Source organism: Catharus ustulatus, chromosome 2, assembly GCF_009819885.2.
Source record: "Catharus ustulatus isolate bCatUst1 chromosome 2, bCatUst1.pri.v2, whole genome shotgun sequence".
Taxonomy (NCBI): domain Eukaryota; kingdom Metazoa; phylum Chordata; class Aves; order Passeriformes; family Turdidae; genus Catharus; species Catharus ustulatus.
In genome coordinates, this window is record NC_046222.1 from 45,679,461 (window position 1) to 45,698,990 (window position 19,530).

The window sequence follows — 19,530 nt, forward strand, 5'->3', positions numbered from 1 at the left end:
CCTTTGTGATACTTTTCTGTCTATCAATCTTGTAAAGCTGTCTAGACTGTCCCAGGAGAGGGGGTGGAAGTGAAAATCAGATATAGGTGTAAATCTAGAAGTGTAAATCAGATTCTATAAGCATGCCTTTCCAACAGGGTATAGGGAAAAAATGGCCCAACATTTTAAAGATTAAAACCCAAGGACACTCTTGGAGCTCTGGTAATAAATTAATCTTTCCTTCTCTGGAATTAAATGAATGGCCAGAATCTTCTAGGAGCTGTGCTCAACAGCTCCATGTCTTTGATACAGTGCAGTTAATACCCTGCTGAAATGGGATCATGACATGCAGTAGCAGCAGAGCACACCACATGGAGGTGGGTCACAGAGCTGCAAAATAATTTATGTGAGCAGAAGCACTGCCTGGTACCGTGGAGGTAATTATGTTTATTATCTGTGAGCCCATGGTGACAGCAAATGTGCCCAACAGCAGCTGTATCTCACCAACACAGTAGTCATCCCCACTGCTAATGTAGCCATGGTCATTTTATGAATTACAGCAAGGTAATATCTGCAGCAAGTTATTAAACCCGCTAATGTAACAGTGCCGGGTACACGGTTTTAATATCCACTATTTATTATTTTAGTTCTTTGCAATAAAAAGCCTAGGAAATATCATTTCCCTTCCAGGGTTTCTGGCTGTGCCTGGGCTTACTCTGGTCCCACAGGGAAGGACAATTAAATGTTCCAGTTTTAGCAGCTGACAGACCTGAGTTCTGTACCCCATCTTGAGACCACAGACTCACTGCATTTTTTTGTGTTTGTTTTGTTGCTTTGGCATCTTTTTCAAAGATCCGGTATCATTTGCATTAAGGTGATGCAGAAAATATCCAGCAGAACTGAAAGTCTGGATTATGATGTGCTTTCTAGAGACGTGAACTTGAACCTGCATAGCCCATGATAGTGGCTTTCAATGAAACCTGTGGTTTATTGTGTGAGGCCTTTTCTACTGAGAGAGAAATAAGGTGTTGGTGATAAACCATCAGATAAGGATTTTTATATAAAATGAAGACCAGACTCAGTGATACAGATTCTCTTGGGCAAGAACCAAAGAGGATGTCAAAGCATGTGCTGTCTTTGGGCTGTGTTCAAATCACCTGCTGCTGCAGCCACCCACCCAGCCAGGGCTGCTTCTCTCCCTCCTGGCAATGAGCAAGCAATGAGCAGTCAGGGGAAGGCATTGCAAAGAGCCCAGATATGGTTCCACAGCAGACAAATTCCCTGCTGGTCTTCAGGCAAAACTAGAGGGAAAAAGGAGGTTGTTCCCAAGGCACTAAAATTTCTGACACCTCTTGCTATATGCTAGCAACTTGATTTGTATTCTGGACCTTATTTTGCTGAAGATAATCTGCCATTAGGCAAAGCAACTCTTAGCACAAGACTTGATGATATGCTGCACAAAACTCTGCAGATTGCATGCAAAGCCTTTAAACCAAATTTCTTCCCTGGCACTACCCAACTTGCAATGCCATTTTGAAAGCAACCAGTTGCCTTTGTTTTCTTTTCACATATAGATGTGGTTTGTTCCTTAGTGCTCTATTATCCATGAGGGCTCTTGGTATATTGCAACAATATTTTTTACTGGTTGAAGCCATATCTGTTTGAATCTTACTCCCAGTTCTTCTTTTTTCACTTCACCCAAGTAATTCTCCAATCTCTTCTCAGTTCCTGGGTATGCCAAGAAATGAATCTTATTTTCACCACTGTGAAAGTGAATTATCTATGGCATTCTTCATAGCAAATGTGCAAAACTGAAAAAAAAGCAGTTATGAGTCATGTTCAGCAAATAATCAGGAAGCAAACATTTAAATAAAAATAATGTATATATTCGATCGAAGTTGCTACAAAGAAATTTGAAGAAAATTCATCTTAACCAAATCAGGACCCCACACAGAAAAGCAAAAGCTAAATTATGAACAGTTTTCTTTTTGAAATGGCTAAAAAACTGTATTTAAAATAATGAATCTGAACAAAAGATAAAAGCACGTTTCACCAGGAGAGCAGTATTCCCTGTCTTTATGCCATCCTCCCCATTACTTTTCCTCAATCTGACTAGACCATTGAAAAGTCTTTCCGCAGAACAGGCTTTTAGTCACTTACTCTTTGTACTTTTCCTTTTCACCTCCTTGCTTTCTTAACCTCTGCAGTAGATGCTATTAAAATAGCTCTGAACAGTTCTGTGTACTTTAACTTTGGTTAATTGGAGCCTTCTCTCCTCCTTTTTCAGATCTGTTTGTTTTTTCCTAGCCTATACACAAACTTCCTTCCTAAAACATTTCTTTTTCTAAGACCATTTTCTCCTAGGTCCATTTCTTCATTTACATCACACCATCTACTGAGGCATGTGGGGAGGGAGTAGGAATTCACAAGCATGCCTGAAGTGAGTCATTTCACTCATCTATTCATTCCTGAGTGAGATGCCACATTTTTCAAAATTGACTACATTGGAGCCTAATTAAGGAATTAAGTTCCTAACGGTACAGAGTGACACTGGAAACTGCAGCACACAGATTAAAGGAGAAATGCATTTTTATGGCATTAATTATTTACATAAGGGAAGAAAAAGAGCAAGGTTACTGCTATGAGTCAGGCAGAGCAGTTCTCATGGGGCAGTGAGCTGGGCAGTGAGCTGAGGTGCCTGCACTCTTTAACAGCAGAGGTTGTAAAGAATATCTTGTATTTTTCATGCATGAATAGTAGAGAAATCCACCATTGCATTTTGCAGTGGCCTCTGAGAAGTAGTAGTTCTTTAATCAAGGAAATTCTCTAGCATTAACCACTTATAAGAGAGGAAGGACAGTGTAGTGAGAAGAAGAAGAGCTTTAGCTCTATCTCAGTGTTTATTCTAAGTGACTGCTTTTGTACCCAGGAGGAGCTGCACAGCAGAGCCACTGGGCTGCCTCTGCTCCTCCTGCACTGCTCCTGTTGGTGACTGGGTATTTTTAAGATTCAGAAGCATTTTTTCTTGCAGGCATTGTTCTGCAAGGGAGTTGTGATGTCCTCAAGGATGGCGATAGAGATCAGTGCTGCCAGATGCTGCAAAGCCAGAATACGCTTGGCATCACCTGTTCTAGAGAAAGAACACTTCAGCACAGTGACATGCAGGTCTGAACCCATAGCACAGTCTCCAACAGGAATGTTCTAGGTACCTGAGTACTATGGGAAAGCCTCATGCGATCTTAGGGTTTCTTAATGACTTGTAGACAGTGAATTTACTGATCAACTAGTCGAGCTCTTATATTATGCTAAAACTAAAAATGCCATCCTTCTCTGACTACTAGATAATTGCCTCAAGAAAATGTAATTAACACAATGTTGATTTGCCACACACTTCCAGTGTCACAGATCAGTTATGCCACTGACATTTACACAAGCTCCTTTTGACCTGGACCACACGGCAAATACCCAGTCTAGTAATCTGTATTACATTTCCTGGATGTAATAATCTGCTATACACAATTAAAATTGATTAGGTCTTGATTTTCCAGAGTATCTGAGAAATTCATAGCTTTTTCTGAGACAGAGAAGAATTTTGCTTGATTCTAAAACATAATAAATCTGCTTCTAAAGTGAAGAGTGAATAAGCCTTCTTTTTTCTACCATTAATCTTCTCTTCATTTCAAGAAAAAATTTTCTTCCTCCCTTGGATGCCAGAACAGACATTAAGAAATAATTCTTTTCTCCTTATAAACTACACTCTTCAGTGTTCAAACTAATTTTAAACTCATGCTTATAATGAAAGCCAAGGTTATTGTTATTACTGTTATTGATGGGGTTTTCAGCAGCAGATTTATATAATATATTGGTCTGCAAAACTATTATTTCATTATTTAAGCGGAAGCCCATCAGCACCTAGTAACTGATTCCTGAAGTTTTCTACTGGTGACAACATAATCTCTTTTCTTCTATTGCCCTTAGCAAGTCCTACCCAGCTTATACTACATCTCCTTCTACCTTCCTTTTTTTCCTAGACTGCTATTTCAGATTTTTTTGTACTAATTTCAATTTGAGCTCAATTCTAGATTCTAACTTAACTCTGATTTTATGCATGTTAGGTAGTTCTCTTACATACACTCCAGGAAAGTCCCAGTCAGTTTCCTTTTGGCTGTGTGGTATTTCCAGCAGAGAGATGAGAGGAAGTTATGGTTCTTACTCCAAACTAGGCGCTATTGCTCATTTGTCTACGTTTCTGTTGTTGGAGAATCATAAAATCACAGAGTATCCACAAGGATTACTCAGTCCTGCACAAGATATCCCCAAGTCTCACACCACATGCTTGAGAGTGTTGTCCAAACACTTCTCGAACTCTGCCAGGCTGATGCTGTGACCACTGCCCTGGGGACCCTGTTCCAGTGCCCAAACACCCTCTGGGTGAAGAACCTTTTCCTAATATCCAACATAAACCTTCCCTGACAGAACTTCAGGCCATTTCCTTGGGTCCTATTCCTGGTCAAGCGTGAGAAGAAATCAGTGCCTGCCCCTCTGCTTTCTCTTGTGAGGAAGAGTATTTTCTCATGCATTGAACATTTTTTAATGCTTCTGTGTGTTAGTGAGAGAGCTGGAGGAATCCTGAATCCATTTGGAGGAAGCATCAATTAAGGTCTTGGATACCTAGCACAAGACATCTTATTGGAATTCTGATAACAAAGTGCTTAGAAATGTAAATGAAAAATCAAAATAACTTCTCTAACACTCTGGTGTCTTCAGTCCTGGCAGAACTGGAAGGGTTAGAAACTGTATATATTGTATATACCTGGGACACAAAGGGAGGTGAAATTTGAAGCTAAGCATTTTGTCATATTTCATTATTCAGGACAGCATTTCCCAATGCAGTTACCTGAAAAGAAAGAAATATTAAAGAAAGAAAGAAATGTATAACATTCAGTCCTAAAACTGCGAATTTAAATATCAGTAACAGGCTGTATGACCTGCCCTGTAATGACTCAGGTGTGTGACCACCTCTCTTACCTGACACACCACCAGGTCCCTGTCACTGCAGAGAGACCATCTAAGGTTTATAAACTCAGAGCTGAGCAGCCACGTCTGGCCAGTCATGGGACTTTCCAACAGGGAATTGTAGATTTCCAGTTACACAATCAGGATTCCTTTAGGGTGAAGAGCACTGCACTTAGCTTCCCACAGCACTGCAAAGTTCTCAACACCACCATTTTCATGTGCAGCATAATAACCTGTCAGCTCCAGACAGGCAACTGAAATAAAAGCAGTGTTTGTCTTTTTATTCTTCCACTGTCACCATAGGACAAGCTGTCTAGCTGGATTTGTGGACTGTAGGATTATATTGATTTTTCTGAAAGCAATTACAATGAGGCATATTATGCAAGACATAGCAGTCAGACCAAAGAATGACTATTTGCAGAAATAACTATGGGAGGAAAAATGTAAATTATACAGTACTGTGTCTATTTCCATGGACTTAAAGAGATATCTTAAGGGACAAACAAAATTAATCATATCACAGTTCCATTCCATTTGCTTATTAAAGTATTCAGATCATTACATTACCATGTTAGGAATATTATTCAAACTTCTTTTAATATATTTCTGGCCCATATGCAAAGCTTTGTTTCATCCTTTGTGGATGTACTCTAGTAAAAGTAATTCATACACTGATAGATGATGAATGGTCTGAGATCTTCATCTGGAGAGCTAGTTTTTCCTTTGAGCAGTATGATGTTTTCATCTGGGAAATCAATTATAAACTCAGCACCATATAATTAATTCAGTTGTCTGAATACATTGCCATTTTATGGCGTCTAAGAGGTCAATGTACCATTGGTGAATATGGCCCAGGACCCTCAAAAGGTCTTCAGCCACATAGAAACTAGAGGGCAAATAAGGTGAACTAGGGCATTTCAGGTGCAGGAGAGGACTGTGTTTGGGAAGCTGAAACAAGATGCCTTGCAGAAAAATTGCTATCTAACTCCCTTTCTCACAATTTTAAGAGAAGCCAGGAGTGCAGGCAATGCCTGAAGACCCTTCACCTGTTCACTCTAGCCCCACATAAAACAAGAAAAAGTATTTTAAAGAAGATCTCAACCTGGACCTGTCAAGAGATACATTAGATGCTAACTCATACTCCTCTATCTCTTGTCTATTTTATTAAATTGTATCACTTTGCACCTCCTTAGCCTACTGAAAAGGAAGAAATGTGAGTATTTTGAACATTATTGATGCTATATTCTCTACCTAAAGACATACAATTATATCAGGTACACTTCATGTGTATGTCCTTTAAAAGAGGCATGGTCGACTCGAAAAGAAACAGGTTAATTAAATAATTATACTTCCCTTAGGCTTTACATTGCTGCCAATCACAAAAAAATCCTGAAGTTGAATAATCAGAGTTACACACAGTATTCCAGATATGATCAAATAAGTACATTATGCAATGCCTCTGATATCTCCCTGCATCTATCAGAAACTGTTCTCCCTCTTTCTCACATGACATTAGTGGGTATAATCATACACTTCTTGGTCAGTACTCTTCCATCTCTTTTTCTTCTACTGTCACTTCTAAATTACGAGTTTCCAGTTATTACAGGAATACCTGCAATTAATCCTGGCAGACATTACTTATCCTTTCATCCTACCTCTATTTTATGTGGTTGGAAGGCTGCTCTATTCTTCCCTTCTTTCATTTGGCTCTTGTTGTGTTGGTAATGAATCCCTGTTTTGTGCCATCAGCAGATGTCATTTCTTCTGCTCTGTGCTAAGGTCTTCAATGAAAATACTGTATCAAAGTGGTCCTCAACTTCAGTTTCTGTTCTACTCAGCCTGTGCATCACACACATGCCCACATCTTAGGATGCCAGTAAAACAGAATTAAAGTATATGATCTGCTTATACATACCGGGTGTGCAGACCTATAAATTCTTTATTTGGTATATTTAGCAATTTTCTCTGCCTTCGTACTGACATTAAGAAGGAATATTAAATGTGAGGAAACTGAAACAGTCCTTTCCACTTAAAGTTGTTACTAGAAATGTCCCAGATTTCATCCTGCAAGGTCTGTGCCCCAGGTACTCAGGTAGAGTCAAAACACAATGGAGTGTTTTTCCCATCACGATGATGACAGGCCTCCAAGTCTTTCTTGTAAAACTGATCTTGGTCCATTGCTGGTTTTTTTTTTATTGCCTTGGTTAATACTTTCGCTGCTTTTTCCTAATCATAGGAAAAGTGCTGCGAAAGATCACAGGAAATTTATTTGTGCTGAGACATTTCAGCAAAAATCTTTTCTGATTTGTCTCCCAATGAAGAACCATCTTTTTTCCCCCAGACCAGCTCTGATGTCCAGACTGCATATTAGCAGCAAGTTTCCAGTGCATTACACTACCCCCAGATGCTGGTATGACTTTCAAATTATCTTCCCCCCATTCTTCCCCCAGCCTGCAGATCATCCTGGACTCTTCTTCCAGTGTCTCCCATATCATAATACAAACCCAGGACTTTTCTTGAAAGCTCCATCTACCCAGTAACTTTTCTGGAATGATATCCATAGAGAATGGTATGCAAAGAGGGGATAAAAAAGTATTACAAGACCTCTGGCTGGGATACTGTCTCATCTTCCTGCAACAAAGGATTAGTGGCTTTCTGAGCTGACAATAGCATGCAGTTCAACATGTTTGTAATCAGTCGATGGATCTACCCTCCATCAGCTTTTCTAATTGCTTCTATTTTAGTCTTTTAAATGTTCTGTTGGCACTGAGAGTCACAATTTGATTACACATTCTAAGAAAAAAAAAGTGCTTTTTCTTGTGTTACTTGTTTTAATCTGCTGCCTGTAACCTCATTTAATGCCCTCTAATTCTGCCATTATAAGAAACACAGAATAATCAGTTTTTATCCTTTTTCAACATAATATTCAGAGATTTTTATCATAGTCATGTCTTTTCAAACCTGAGCTATTCTTTCCCATGTAATTTCTGATATATATGCAATAGCTTTCATAATTGTTGTTGTCCTTGACTGCACAAATTTTTATTCCTATTATATACTTCTGTCCTGGAATTACCTTAAATGTACATGGGTGTTAAGCTGAAGGCACTTCTTACATTCCTTGCATTCATACAGAGACATAAAGGAACTTTATTGCAGAAAGTGAGATCTAAAAATGTAGTGTTATATTCATAAAAAATCAACTCTCACCACTAGTAAGTCTCTGATAATTGCCTTTATCATAATTTCCTGGTTAACACACAGTATTCTCAAATATATTGCGGACAAGAACTGACTCCCAAATACTAGAGTTATTAAAATTCCTGTCTAAAAATTTCAGAATAATTTTCTAGAGTAATTTTCAAGACAGGAATGGGCAAGTTAGGAGTCTTCTTCCTAGAAAATGTTCACCAGGCTTAAAGCCAGCAAAAATCCCTGAAATTCCAGGACAGATTAGACCTTCCTTAGCTTTAGCTTTAACCACATAATAGTAAAGCACATTTAGAACAAAAATGTCCGAATCAACTCCCCAATAACACACAGAATTGATTGAATTTCCACTTTCTCCCAGTAGCATATTCCACAGAAAAATATTGCAACCAATTCTAGTTAATAGTCTTCTGTAAAAGATAGCAGAGCGGAATGAGTCATTTTCTCAGTTGGGGATATAGAAAAGATTAAGAAGGAATGGAACAGTGGGCAACATGAGCAGCATTTGTCAAGCTGATGACACTAGAGCATGCCAGCTTCCTTGGCTCCTGCACTGGTAGCAAGGAGCTGGTGTTGGGATTTCCCTGCAATGTCACCTGTTCTCTCACTCTGCTCTCCGGGAAGGAAATCTGCTTCTGCTCTGTTGTTCCATAGAACCGAGAACTGAACAATCACCGAAATCAGCTGTTATAGTATCACCCACACCAGACATTTTCTTTCCAACAATCTGTTAAATTCCTTGAGAAGCTCTGCTTTAAAATGCCAGAAGTTCACTCAAGAACAAAGGCTTTACTAAGGTTTTAGCATGGCCATGTCCATGAAAACCAAAGCTTACATATCAAGGGATATACACAAAATGTATTCAAGCATCTAGCATTTTGTTATAACATATTTTACTGGTTTATTGTTTAAAAATAAATTTGGACTTGGGCTAAAGGGTGAGGTTTGAGAGATAGGAGTGAAAAAGTTCTTTTCCACAAATACATTCATTGACTTCTTGGACTGTTTCCACTGAATTGGGTTTTAGTATATTTAAATTCTGGTCTCCATAGGTAAGGCATAAACAGAAAGAAAAAATTTCAATGATGCTTCATGACTTTTAATAGACTTTTGCATGATTTATTGATGTAAATATACTTCAAATTACCGGTTGGACATTAAAGGGAAAATGAAATGTTTTTTCTTTAACAGACAACTTGGAAATGAACAGTATAAATAGAACATAGTTGTCACCACTTCATTTTATGTCATTCCAATCTACTATCAATTTCTTTTCATATACAAACTTTTTGTAGTCTTGAATAACTAGAAAACTTGCATAATGAAACATGTTATTTACACTGTGCATGAGTCACAAATAATTACAAATAAAAAGAATACAAAATGATTAAAATGTATCATTACATGAAAAGCAAGGACGATATAGTAGATGTTCTGATTAACTATAAATGATTACATATTTGTACATATATTTCTAATCTGAAATTGCTAGATGACATATCTGATGATTTTGATCAGAAATACTAGTTCTTATGCTTGCACTACTGGAGAGGAAGCAATATTTTCAGATATAATGAGCCACTTAAGAAACATTTATCAAACTGCATAGGATGAAATGTATTCATTTTAAAAAACAAAAATAAAATATCTGACATTGCAAAATATAAGCATTTTCACTCGTGCCATTGAGATACATTGTACATTAAACCAATACTGTAAGATGGCATCGCAAATAAATCGTAACAGAGTTATATAACATTTTAAAAATAAGCAACTCACATGGCATTTGTATCATAAAATAGCGGGTGTACAGTATTATTTACATTGCAAACCGAAGAGAGAATAACCCCATGACACTGCAGCAAACGAACTGTTCCAAATATTGATCACAGACCTGATTCATAAAATGCGTAGGCATGTGTGTAGGATGTGGGTAAAAACTGGTCCTGGGCGTGTGCTTTGTGAAGGCTTAGGACCACCGCTGGTCAGTCCTGATTCACAATAACATTCAAAGCTCCTACCACAAAACCTTGCTTGCCAAGACCCAGCAGGGTATTTGGGTACTGACCACTTCAGTAACCAATCTTTAAACAGGGGTTATTAAAAACTCAAACACCTTCTGCCCTGTGGCAGGATTATAGCTGCTCAGTATAAAATTTACCTCTGGAAACTGAGATGGGACTCCTGTGGTACGGTTGATCAGCGCTGACCTCTGCATTTGAATGGTTTCAGTTCCACCTCTGAAACATGAAATTTGGTAAATGAGCTCTGCCTCACAATTGCCCTCATTTGTTTCTCTTTTTTTCTTTCCTTCTTATTTTCCTATGGTTCTAGATAGTTTTCATGACACAAGACAGAGTAGGTGGTACAAATAATGGACTCCTGCCAACATCTGAAATTCCAATTGCTGCAAACTCCATTTTTCCTCAGGATTTGCCACGCTGGACTGCACTGACCACGTGTCTGCACTAGTTGAGCAACATGTCAACATGTGTCGAGCCTTTACACGTAAGTTCTTCAGCATAAGGTGAGCCCACTGAACTCAAAAAGTTGGTCTGCCCCTAGCAATAAACCTAAAACATCCTTACAAAACTTCTCACCCGAGATACAGAATTGTTCTGCACATGTTTATTGTGGCCTTTGATCCAGGATTTACAGGCATCAAGGAGCCCAAAAAAAGCTACAGATACAGTTGAAGAGATGTCAAAAAAATCCAGACAGGGAAAAAAAAAAAGTATCACAAAAGAGATAAACCATCTTCTCTGTCATAAAACCAAGTCTGCAACACACTACCAGATGCAGTCTGCACATATGAGAACTTTAGTAATGCAGAGACACAGACCTAAACTTTTTATTTTTTTTTTCCCTTTTCAAGCAATGGGAGAAGAATGATAAATGCAGTCTGGGTGGTATCTTGAGCAGCCAACAATGTAACTGAACCAGTGCATTTCATACTGTGTTATTATAGTGTTCAGAAAAATATGCTCTGTCAATGACTTCCAGTGAATTAGCTACCTTTGGGACTACTCAAGTCTGGATGGATTTGGTGTCTGGATTGCATTTCCTATGTAATTCGCACAAGGTCACCAGGTAACTTTTTTGCTTTGGAGATCTTCTGGCTTCAAAAGAAAGACAGTGACAGAAGAAATAAATATTTTATGAGCAGTTGTTATGCGTATCAGTAAATTTTAATGAGGAAAAAAAACAACTCGATAACTTCCCCATCATATAGCTTTTTAAAACCATATACAAAAAAATTTCTTTCTGATTTTTCCTAATATTCTGTCTTCTTTGATCACCTCTTCAGTGACTTAGCTCTGAAATCAAGGCATCCTGGTCACAAACAGCATTAAAATATTTTTGAGTGAGGTTTCTCTGGATAAACATTTTTTATGGATATTGTACTACTATTATGAAAAGAATTAATAAAAGTGAGCTATCTACCAGAGGATAAGTTCAAATAAAGTGAGAACTCTCTTGAAGAAAACTTGCATGAATTCTTTTTTTTTGTTTTTTAATCCAGATAATTTGTCCACTACGGTACACTTCCCATGTAACTGGAAGTAGAAATTCGAATAACTTTTATGAAGATACCAGCATCTATGGCCAAGGTTTCATCAAATATATGCATTATAATGACTCAAGAAACTGCAAAACTGAATAAGCAACATGAAAAATTCAGAATTTCTTCAGCTGAACGTCAAAGGATTTTTGTTGTTTTGCTGATCACTAATAACTCATAAATTAAATTTTGGATCTATTTATCTTTATGAATCAGGTACTGTGCAAAGGTCATGCACTGAAATAGCTCATTACTTTTCCCTTTCAAATGCATTAATGGGGAATCAGTAGGATGGAGCCCACCACAAGTAAACTAGAAGCATGAGCAAAGAGTATTTGTTGAGTAGAAATGTTACTGTTAGTATTTAGACAAGGCAAAACTTTGCTTGGTCCTGTGAAGAACAAGAAAACCTGTATTTTGATTATAAACATTTATATGAGTACTACCCTAAAACTAGAGGCATTGAAATAGAAGATGTATAGTATATTGCATATTGCTTTTTTTATAGAGTGTACATTATGTCTCTAATATGATGACAAACAAGTAAAATATTTTAGGACAAACTAAAAGGACCTCATTGCAACAAACACCATTAATAGCAGGTCACACTATGAAAGCGAGATGTCAAGTCACAACACAGGGCAGGCACGCTGTTAAAACATAGTCTGGGGTACTCTGGGAAGGCTGTTTGATCCTTCTGCTACCTGTTAACAACATATCTGCACGAGTTTTGAAAAGTTTCTTCTTCTTGTTTGAGGCCTCCAGAGGCTTTGAAAAAAGAAGGGCAAAAAAGGCAAACTGTCCTCAGTTACACTTTGGAAGAATTTTATCACCAAAGTCTACTCAAAAGGAGGCAAAAAGATTAAATTAAGTATCAAGAGAAGTGGAACAGAACAAGGCTGTTGTGTGTCCACTAAAGAAGGCCCAGGCTATTGGCACTGTTTGCATTTGCTAGTAAATAGCAGTGGCTTATCAGGAGGAGATTCAGGAAAGGCATTCACTGATCTCTCTAAGCCTGCAAGATTTACAAATAGCAACTGCTTTTCCATTTCCCAGCAACATACAGAGAAAGGCCCTTTGCTATATGCAGGTCTGTGTAAACAGTTAGACACAAAACAGTAATTTTAAGACAAGAAGAATAAACTTTAGATTACATTTTTTTTTCAGAAGTTCATAGGATCAACAGCTATCAAGACATACATTCTGTTATAGGAAGAGCAGTACAAATGTTAAAGCTTTTAAGACCGTATATAGTTCACTGCACACACAATTTTCCCATGGCCTAAACATATGGCACATCAAGTTTTTACATAGACTCATGTTCCCATGGAGGGACTAATACTGAATTCTGAATGTGTTATACTGGTGCTGCAGCCTTGAATAACTTCTTCATTGCCACAGCACAGGCCTGGTTAGTACATACATCATGCACTTCAACTGCTCACATTCAAAGACACAAATGACAGAACCTAACTTTACCAGTTTTTTTTGTTTTTTGTTTTCAAGTAGGCAAGTCTTTGGTTAGTAATAAATTCAGTTGGTTTGGGGAAGCAATCATAACTGAAGTAGCAACTTTCAAACAGAGGTACTTACTGGAACTTCCAGACCATTAAGTCTGCCAAACAAATCCAAATAAAAAAACTGAAATGCAGCATGTGATAGTTTGTATGGACTCTGCTTCTGTTGGCAGACGGATTCCTTTGCTGAACAGCTAGTTACAGGACAAGTAATCAGATGCAATTCTGCAATTAATCCCTTGATTTCAGTGTGGGAAGATCCTGGCTTATATGCTTTCTGAGCTTTTCTGTTCATGCCATCTGACAATCAACTCTAACCCACCCCATCCCTTCCCAATAGATCACAGGCTGATGTTTTAAAATAATGTTCAGATTTAGAGAGTACTAAAATTATTCTCTTAACCATTAAGTTGACAGAAATCTCTAGGGACACTGTCTTACCTCCTCTGTGTATTACCAAAATGGCAATACTGCCATTAATTAGATTATCCTTTGTATGTAAGAAATTTTATACAAACAGGTTCAGGTTCACAAACATCTCTAAACCCTGATAGAGCTCTAGGATTCTTTAATGGCATCCAAGATTATTTTAATGCTAAACAACCATTGTTCATAGTGCAAGGTTGTAATCTTATTAGTGCAGAATGCTTGTACAAGTCTCCTCAGATAAACTTTTTAAGACAACACTAAAACAAGTATTACAGAACTACACAAAAAGCATTTGCACCCAGGGGATGGATATTTGTCCATTTCCACAGGAGTGGAAGGGAGTGCAGGCTTTGAGGTGGTCAATCTTTACATCTTAGGAGGACCAAGTATTTTTATCCAGCATCCAGAACAGAGAAGTTTGAAACAAGGCAAGCATTCATAAAGCTGAAATGAAAACTGTACTCATCTGAACAGTTCTGTCCCTTAGGTCTGCTATCAGTAAATGACACACCAGCAATGGGTGGCTCACAACTCTTTCTAAAATTCCCACTCCCAGAACTAAGCATCATGAACTCAAGTGAAAATCCGTCTTCCTACAATTATCCAAGTTATCTTCCCATATGTCTGGCTCTGTTATTACAGATGTTTGTGACCACCTTAGATGGGATTTAGCCCTCAGATTTTACTTTGGCAACACTGAAATTAAAGGGAAAAGTTGAAAGATACAACTCTAAGGCATCAAAGTTAATTGTCCTCTAGCATTACTTTCAGAGGAAATGAAGATGAGCCTGAATGAATCACCAGTTAAATCACCAATTTCAGCTGGTTCCTGGAAAAATTGTTTAAACAAGTATCAGAAATTACTTTCCATTCACACTTTCTTGAATTTCATGACTCCTGATTAGAAGGAGGAGTCAGAATCACAGTCACAGCAACTGGAAAATTATCACTTCTAGGCGAGATACTGCATGCAGAGTTCAATTTGTTCTCAAAGGCTTTGGGAAGAGACTGAACCATGACTTGGTAGGCCCAGGTTGTGAATTTCATGCCAATAAAACGAGTTTGTTTTGCAAGTTTCTCCTTATTACAAATTAATCCCACTGAAATACATAAATATAAACCACTAGATTATTTTTAGTAGCATTCAGTTCCTTCTCTAAGGTTGGTCATAGAGGCAAAGCAAAGTGGCAAAGAGAGAAAGGGAATTATTTGTGGCTGTGAAATAATTGGTTGGACTCTCCAGGATGGTCATCTGAGAACACCTTAATATTTTTGTGTTGCACCCATGAATTGTACAAACAGAATACACACAGTCTCTTCAAAACACTGTGGGATCCTGCAAAGAAGAACTTTAGTAGAATTTTAGTAAACTGGGAAAGGTTAAACTTATGTCAAGAAGGAACGTAGTCAGTCCTAGCAGTGGAGCTCACCATAATCAGGGGGAAAAAAATCCAAGTAAACAAAACAGTTACTGCTCTCTGGAAAATACTTATGTCATTAATCTCTGGGCTTTAAAGAAATTGAAGTCTGAAAACTAAAGGGATGAAGATGGCCATGCTTTTCACTGCAGTAAGGATGGATGCTAAAGGTGCATGATTTGGTTTAGAGTAATCCCAAGGGTAGGTGACAAGATATCCATAAAATCTCAATATAGCTATCAGACAATGTCCACATATTTTGTATTACTTATCCCTAACTGCATTTCTACAAATTTAAGCAGTCATATCATGTTCTGTAAAACACAAAATATGCCATGGAATGCGTACATAATGTGCAGGACGTAGGACACAGATAACTGCTGGTGCTGCTTGTCCTGACATTTCTGTTCCACCACTCAACCTCAACACCCAGGTAATAGTGGTACACACTGAATGCCAGGTAAACAGCATTGATGCTAATTAAATCCCAAAATCAAGATTACTCTTCACCTCCTTTACAATGAGGACTTCTGCAACAACAAAAATTTGCAAAAAGAACTCTAGTTTATAAGATATCCAAAAGACAATGACCACAAATACTTTACAAATATTTTTCACAGTGATTTGCTTCGCTGACATAAGTTATTATTTATACCCTACACTTGTCAATGCCTCAGATCTGAAATGCAGAGATTTTGTAACAGGTGTGCAGAAAAGACACACATTACAGAAAGAAGTTCTAAAGAAAGTGGGGAAGGTTATTCCTGAGATTGTGAATACATAAATAAAAAGAATTACTTAAGTCATAGTAGAAACTGCATGCAACTACTGCCAGTCCTGTCTTCAGCTGACCCCCAGCCTGTCTCCTGAAGAATTTTTCACTTTGACCAAACAGGCTGAGGTTCCCTATCTGCAGTGAATTGCTGCTCTTTCAGGGTCATACACAGTATGGTGGAATTGCCCTGCTGCAGAAAATAAGTATTTGAAGAAGAATGAAGAAGTGGTTTGTTTTATTTAGTTCATTAAATCCAAGCAAGAAGTACTTGCAAAATCACAGTAAAGAAGAGAATTCTTTAAAATGCTAATGTTTGAGGCAATGGAAAATTACCCACTTTTTAGTAAAGATTCGCTGAGGTTTGGAAATTTGCTTTTACTGTAGCTGTTATTAGATTTGGGTTTTGGGAGTTAAGTTTTTATTTTTCAGTTGAATAAGTTTAGTAATAAATTATCTCCTCCTCCCTCCTGCAAAGAAGATGGAAATGTCAAGCCAAAACCTTCTTTTTCAGTATTCAAATCATGGCTTTAACATGACTTTCAGTGCATAATTTGAGGTGCTGAATTTGGAAGGGACTGATTCAGCAGACAAAACAGAAACTGCAAGGTGGATTTATAAGGTGAATAAAACAGATTTAAGACTAAACCTTGGCATTCTTCTTCTTTGTGGTTGCAATTGTTTTTGGTGTAATTTTATGGCTAACTTGCTTTCAGTTGAGCATTTTTTGTTGCTTTTTCTCCAGATGTTATGAAATTTTGACGTACCTTCACCTCTGTTACTGAATTCACTCTTCTCTGGCAAGCCCACAGTGTCTATTTTTAGCATCAGGAGCTACTAATCCAGTTTCTCTGACAACTGCAATTTGTTGGAAGAAATGACTAGCGTTACGTTGTCTCAGAGCTATGAGCCCGTTTGAGAAATCAGCTTCTTAGCTGACCTTTAAAGCAAGTGAGAATAATGTGCCTGCAATTCCACAGGGTTTGGATTTCATTATCACAGCAGTGTGCATGAGATGGGTTGGCCCTGCTGCACAACTCTGCCTCGCTGTTTTGTTTTCCTGGTAATTATAGAAACTGTTCATTGTACATGGAAAATCTGCAAGTTTTCTCAGCTCTTGAGGACAATACTATTTCTAATCCTTTTCTCTGGAGAGTAACAGTTCACAGTATGGAGGACTGCATACTATTGATTCTTCTCAAGAGGAACTTTCCCACGAACCATGACCGCAGTGAAAATCACCACAGATGTCGAAGGATCACAATGGCAACTGCAAACACAAGAGAGGCACATGGGAGCAGTGCAGCAGAGTGGCAGCCCTGGTTCCTCCCGCTCCTCTCTGGTTCAGAGCCTGACACAAGCCCCTCTTGGAAAATCTGGGTACTCCAAGAGCATAACAACACTCAGGATAGGTCAGAGAGAAGCTTTAGTAACTGTGATCATCATGAGAGAACATCCAGCCAGCACCTCACCCTCCGGTCACCTTTGTTTCCCAAGTGATTTCAGACACTGACCTATGTACTGTTTCAAGAAAAAAAATTGGTGAGGAAAATCTATCATTTCAATGTTAAGAAAAAAGATATGCATTTCTGGGATGGATGGATGGATGGATGGATGGATGGATGGATGGATGGATGGATGGATGGATGGATGGAAGGATTTATCAAGTAGCTATTCCAAGAAAAAATCAAGCAGTAAATAACATGACGGCCTGGACAGATGGCTCTTGGTGAAGAATAGATCAGATAATACACTGCTGCTATCTTAGAGCAAAAGCGAGGAGTTAGCAACAATCACAGATTGTTAGTTTTAAGTTGAAAGGAATGTTCTTATAACTAGAATAAACCCCCCACCCAGACTTCTAAACTCTTAAATATTAATAATTTTACTGTCACATCCCTTCAAATCTCTGGCTGAAGCCTGGCCCTTGCCCCAGTGTCTTTGTCTCCATATGTATTTGGTGTTCCATTCTTTACACCCTCTCATTTTAAAACAGCAGTGGAATCCACCTCACCTACAGCACAGCAGCTAATCTGAACTAGTCCTCCACTTCCACACACTGGTCACTGGGGAGGACAGAGAAGAGCACATCTAAGGCAGTGGGTTTGTCTCATCCCTAAAACTTTCTCCAGTCTTCGAAATGCCAGGATGTCTGCACTGACTGTAGAGGGAACTGACCCGAGTAGCTCAGATCAGACATAAGTTTTAGATACCTAAATGCAGATCAGCTGAATTTCACTCATATTTACAGCAACTACCCATATCCTTGGTTCTCTAGAGGACCCCACTGCAACTTGGGCACAGTGAGACATAAGAATAATAAGAAATATTCTAGCATCAAAAACATTAATGGCTGCAACTTAGTGAAGTTCTAATTTTCTGGCAAGACAGTATAAATGTCATGTATTAGGATGTGAGTTTTGTCTAGAATGGGTTTTGTTTAGACTCCAGTAAAAGGCACAATGCTATCCTTCCAGTAAGCACATTTAAAGTTTGGCTTTGGGATGCTCTGTATCTATTACCAAGCTCTAAATAACTCAGTTAAATTTTGGCCTTACCAAATATGATCTGCATAGCATTTCTACAGAAGCCGCTGGGTAAAATGCTGCTTCCTTGGAAATTTGCTACAGACAACTCTTGGTTGAATGTGCCTTTGAAAACTCCATATAGAGAACAGTTTCTGAAGGAAGGGTGTAACTGTAGGTTATCTCACAGACTTTGTACCTTTTTATTATGATACAACAGTATTCCAAGCTTTCTTTCTGTTTAGGTATTTCTAAACAATACTTACAGAACAAAGCAGTCTCCATTTTTTAAAAAAGTGCTAACATTTATCCCTATATACTTTTTAAAAGACATTCTTACTACCACCTCAAATTTCCAGTTGGCAAAGTACCCCACTTGCTCCGTTTCACATCTAGTGCATTCATGACTGAAACTCATGGAGGAATTTTCATTCCTAGCTCCAGAAAAGCCAAATAATACAAAAAAAGCAGGACACTCTTTGCATTTTGCATTTAGACTTTCTAGATTTACTTTTTCCTCCACAGTTTTTCTCTGTAAGTAGATATTCAACACTTAGTTAAAATAAAAAACGCAAAAATCATGCATTTCTCATGCAATTCCACTAAAACTTTAGGGATTATACACTCTAAAATTCAACCTTACATCCTCAGAGTTCATGGCACTCTGTGCAATACTTTCTTGCACTTGGTATGAGTAATCTCTGTGTCACCCAGTTTCCAAATAGATGAAAGCTAACATCAGCACCACATCTATGCACAGCTGCCTTCTCCTACACACAAACTTCACTTTCTTAAGATGCTTCTAATTTACACATTTGCAGGACCAACAAGAAGTTTACAGAGAGGAATGTTTACACACCTAAACACTGACAAGCACATGGGACTTTACTTAGAGGGAGGATTTCTAATCCACATTTCCAAAACTTATTTAGGCATTTAGAACCTCAGCATCATTCAGCAAAGTAAGATTCAACTTTCAGAAAGAGGTTATGTTTAAGCAGAAAAAAATGGGATTGAGAAATATGCCCCTTAATGTGGCTTTAGAAATTTTACCTGCTTCTTCGTAGGAAATGCAAATAATCTGAACTGGGAAGCTGTGTTT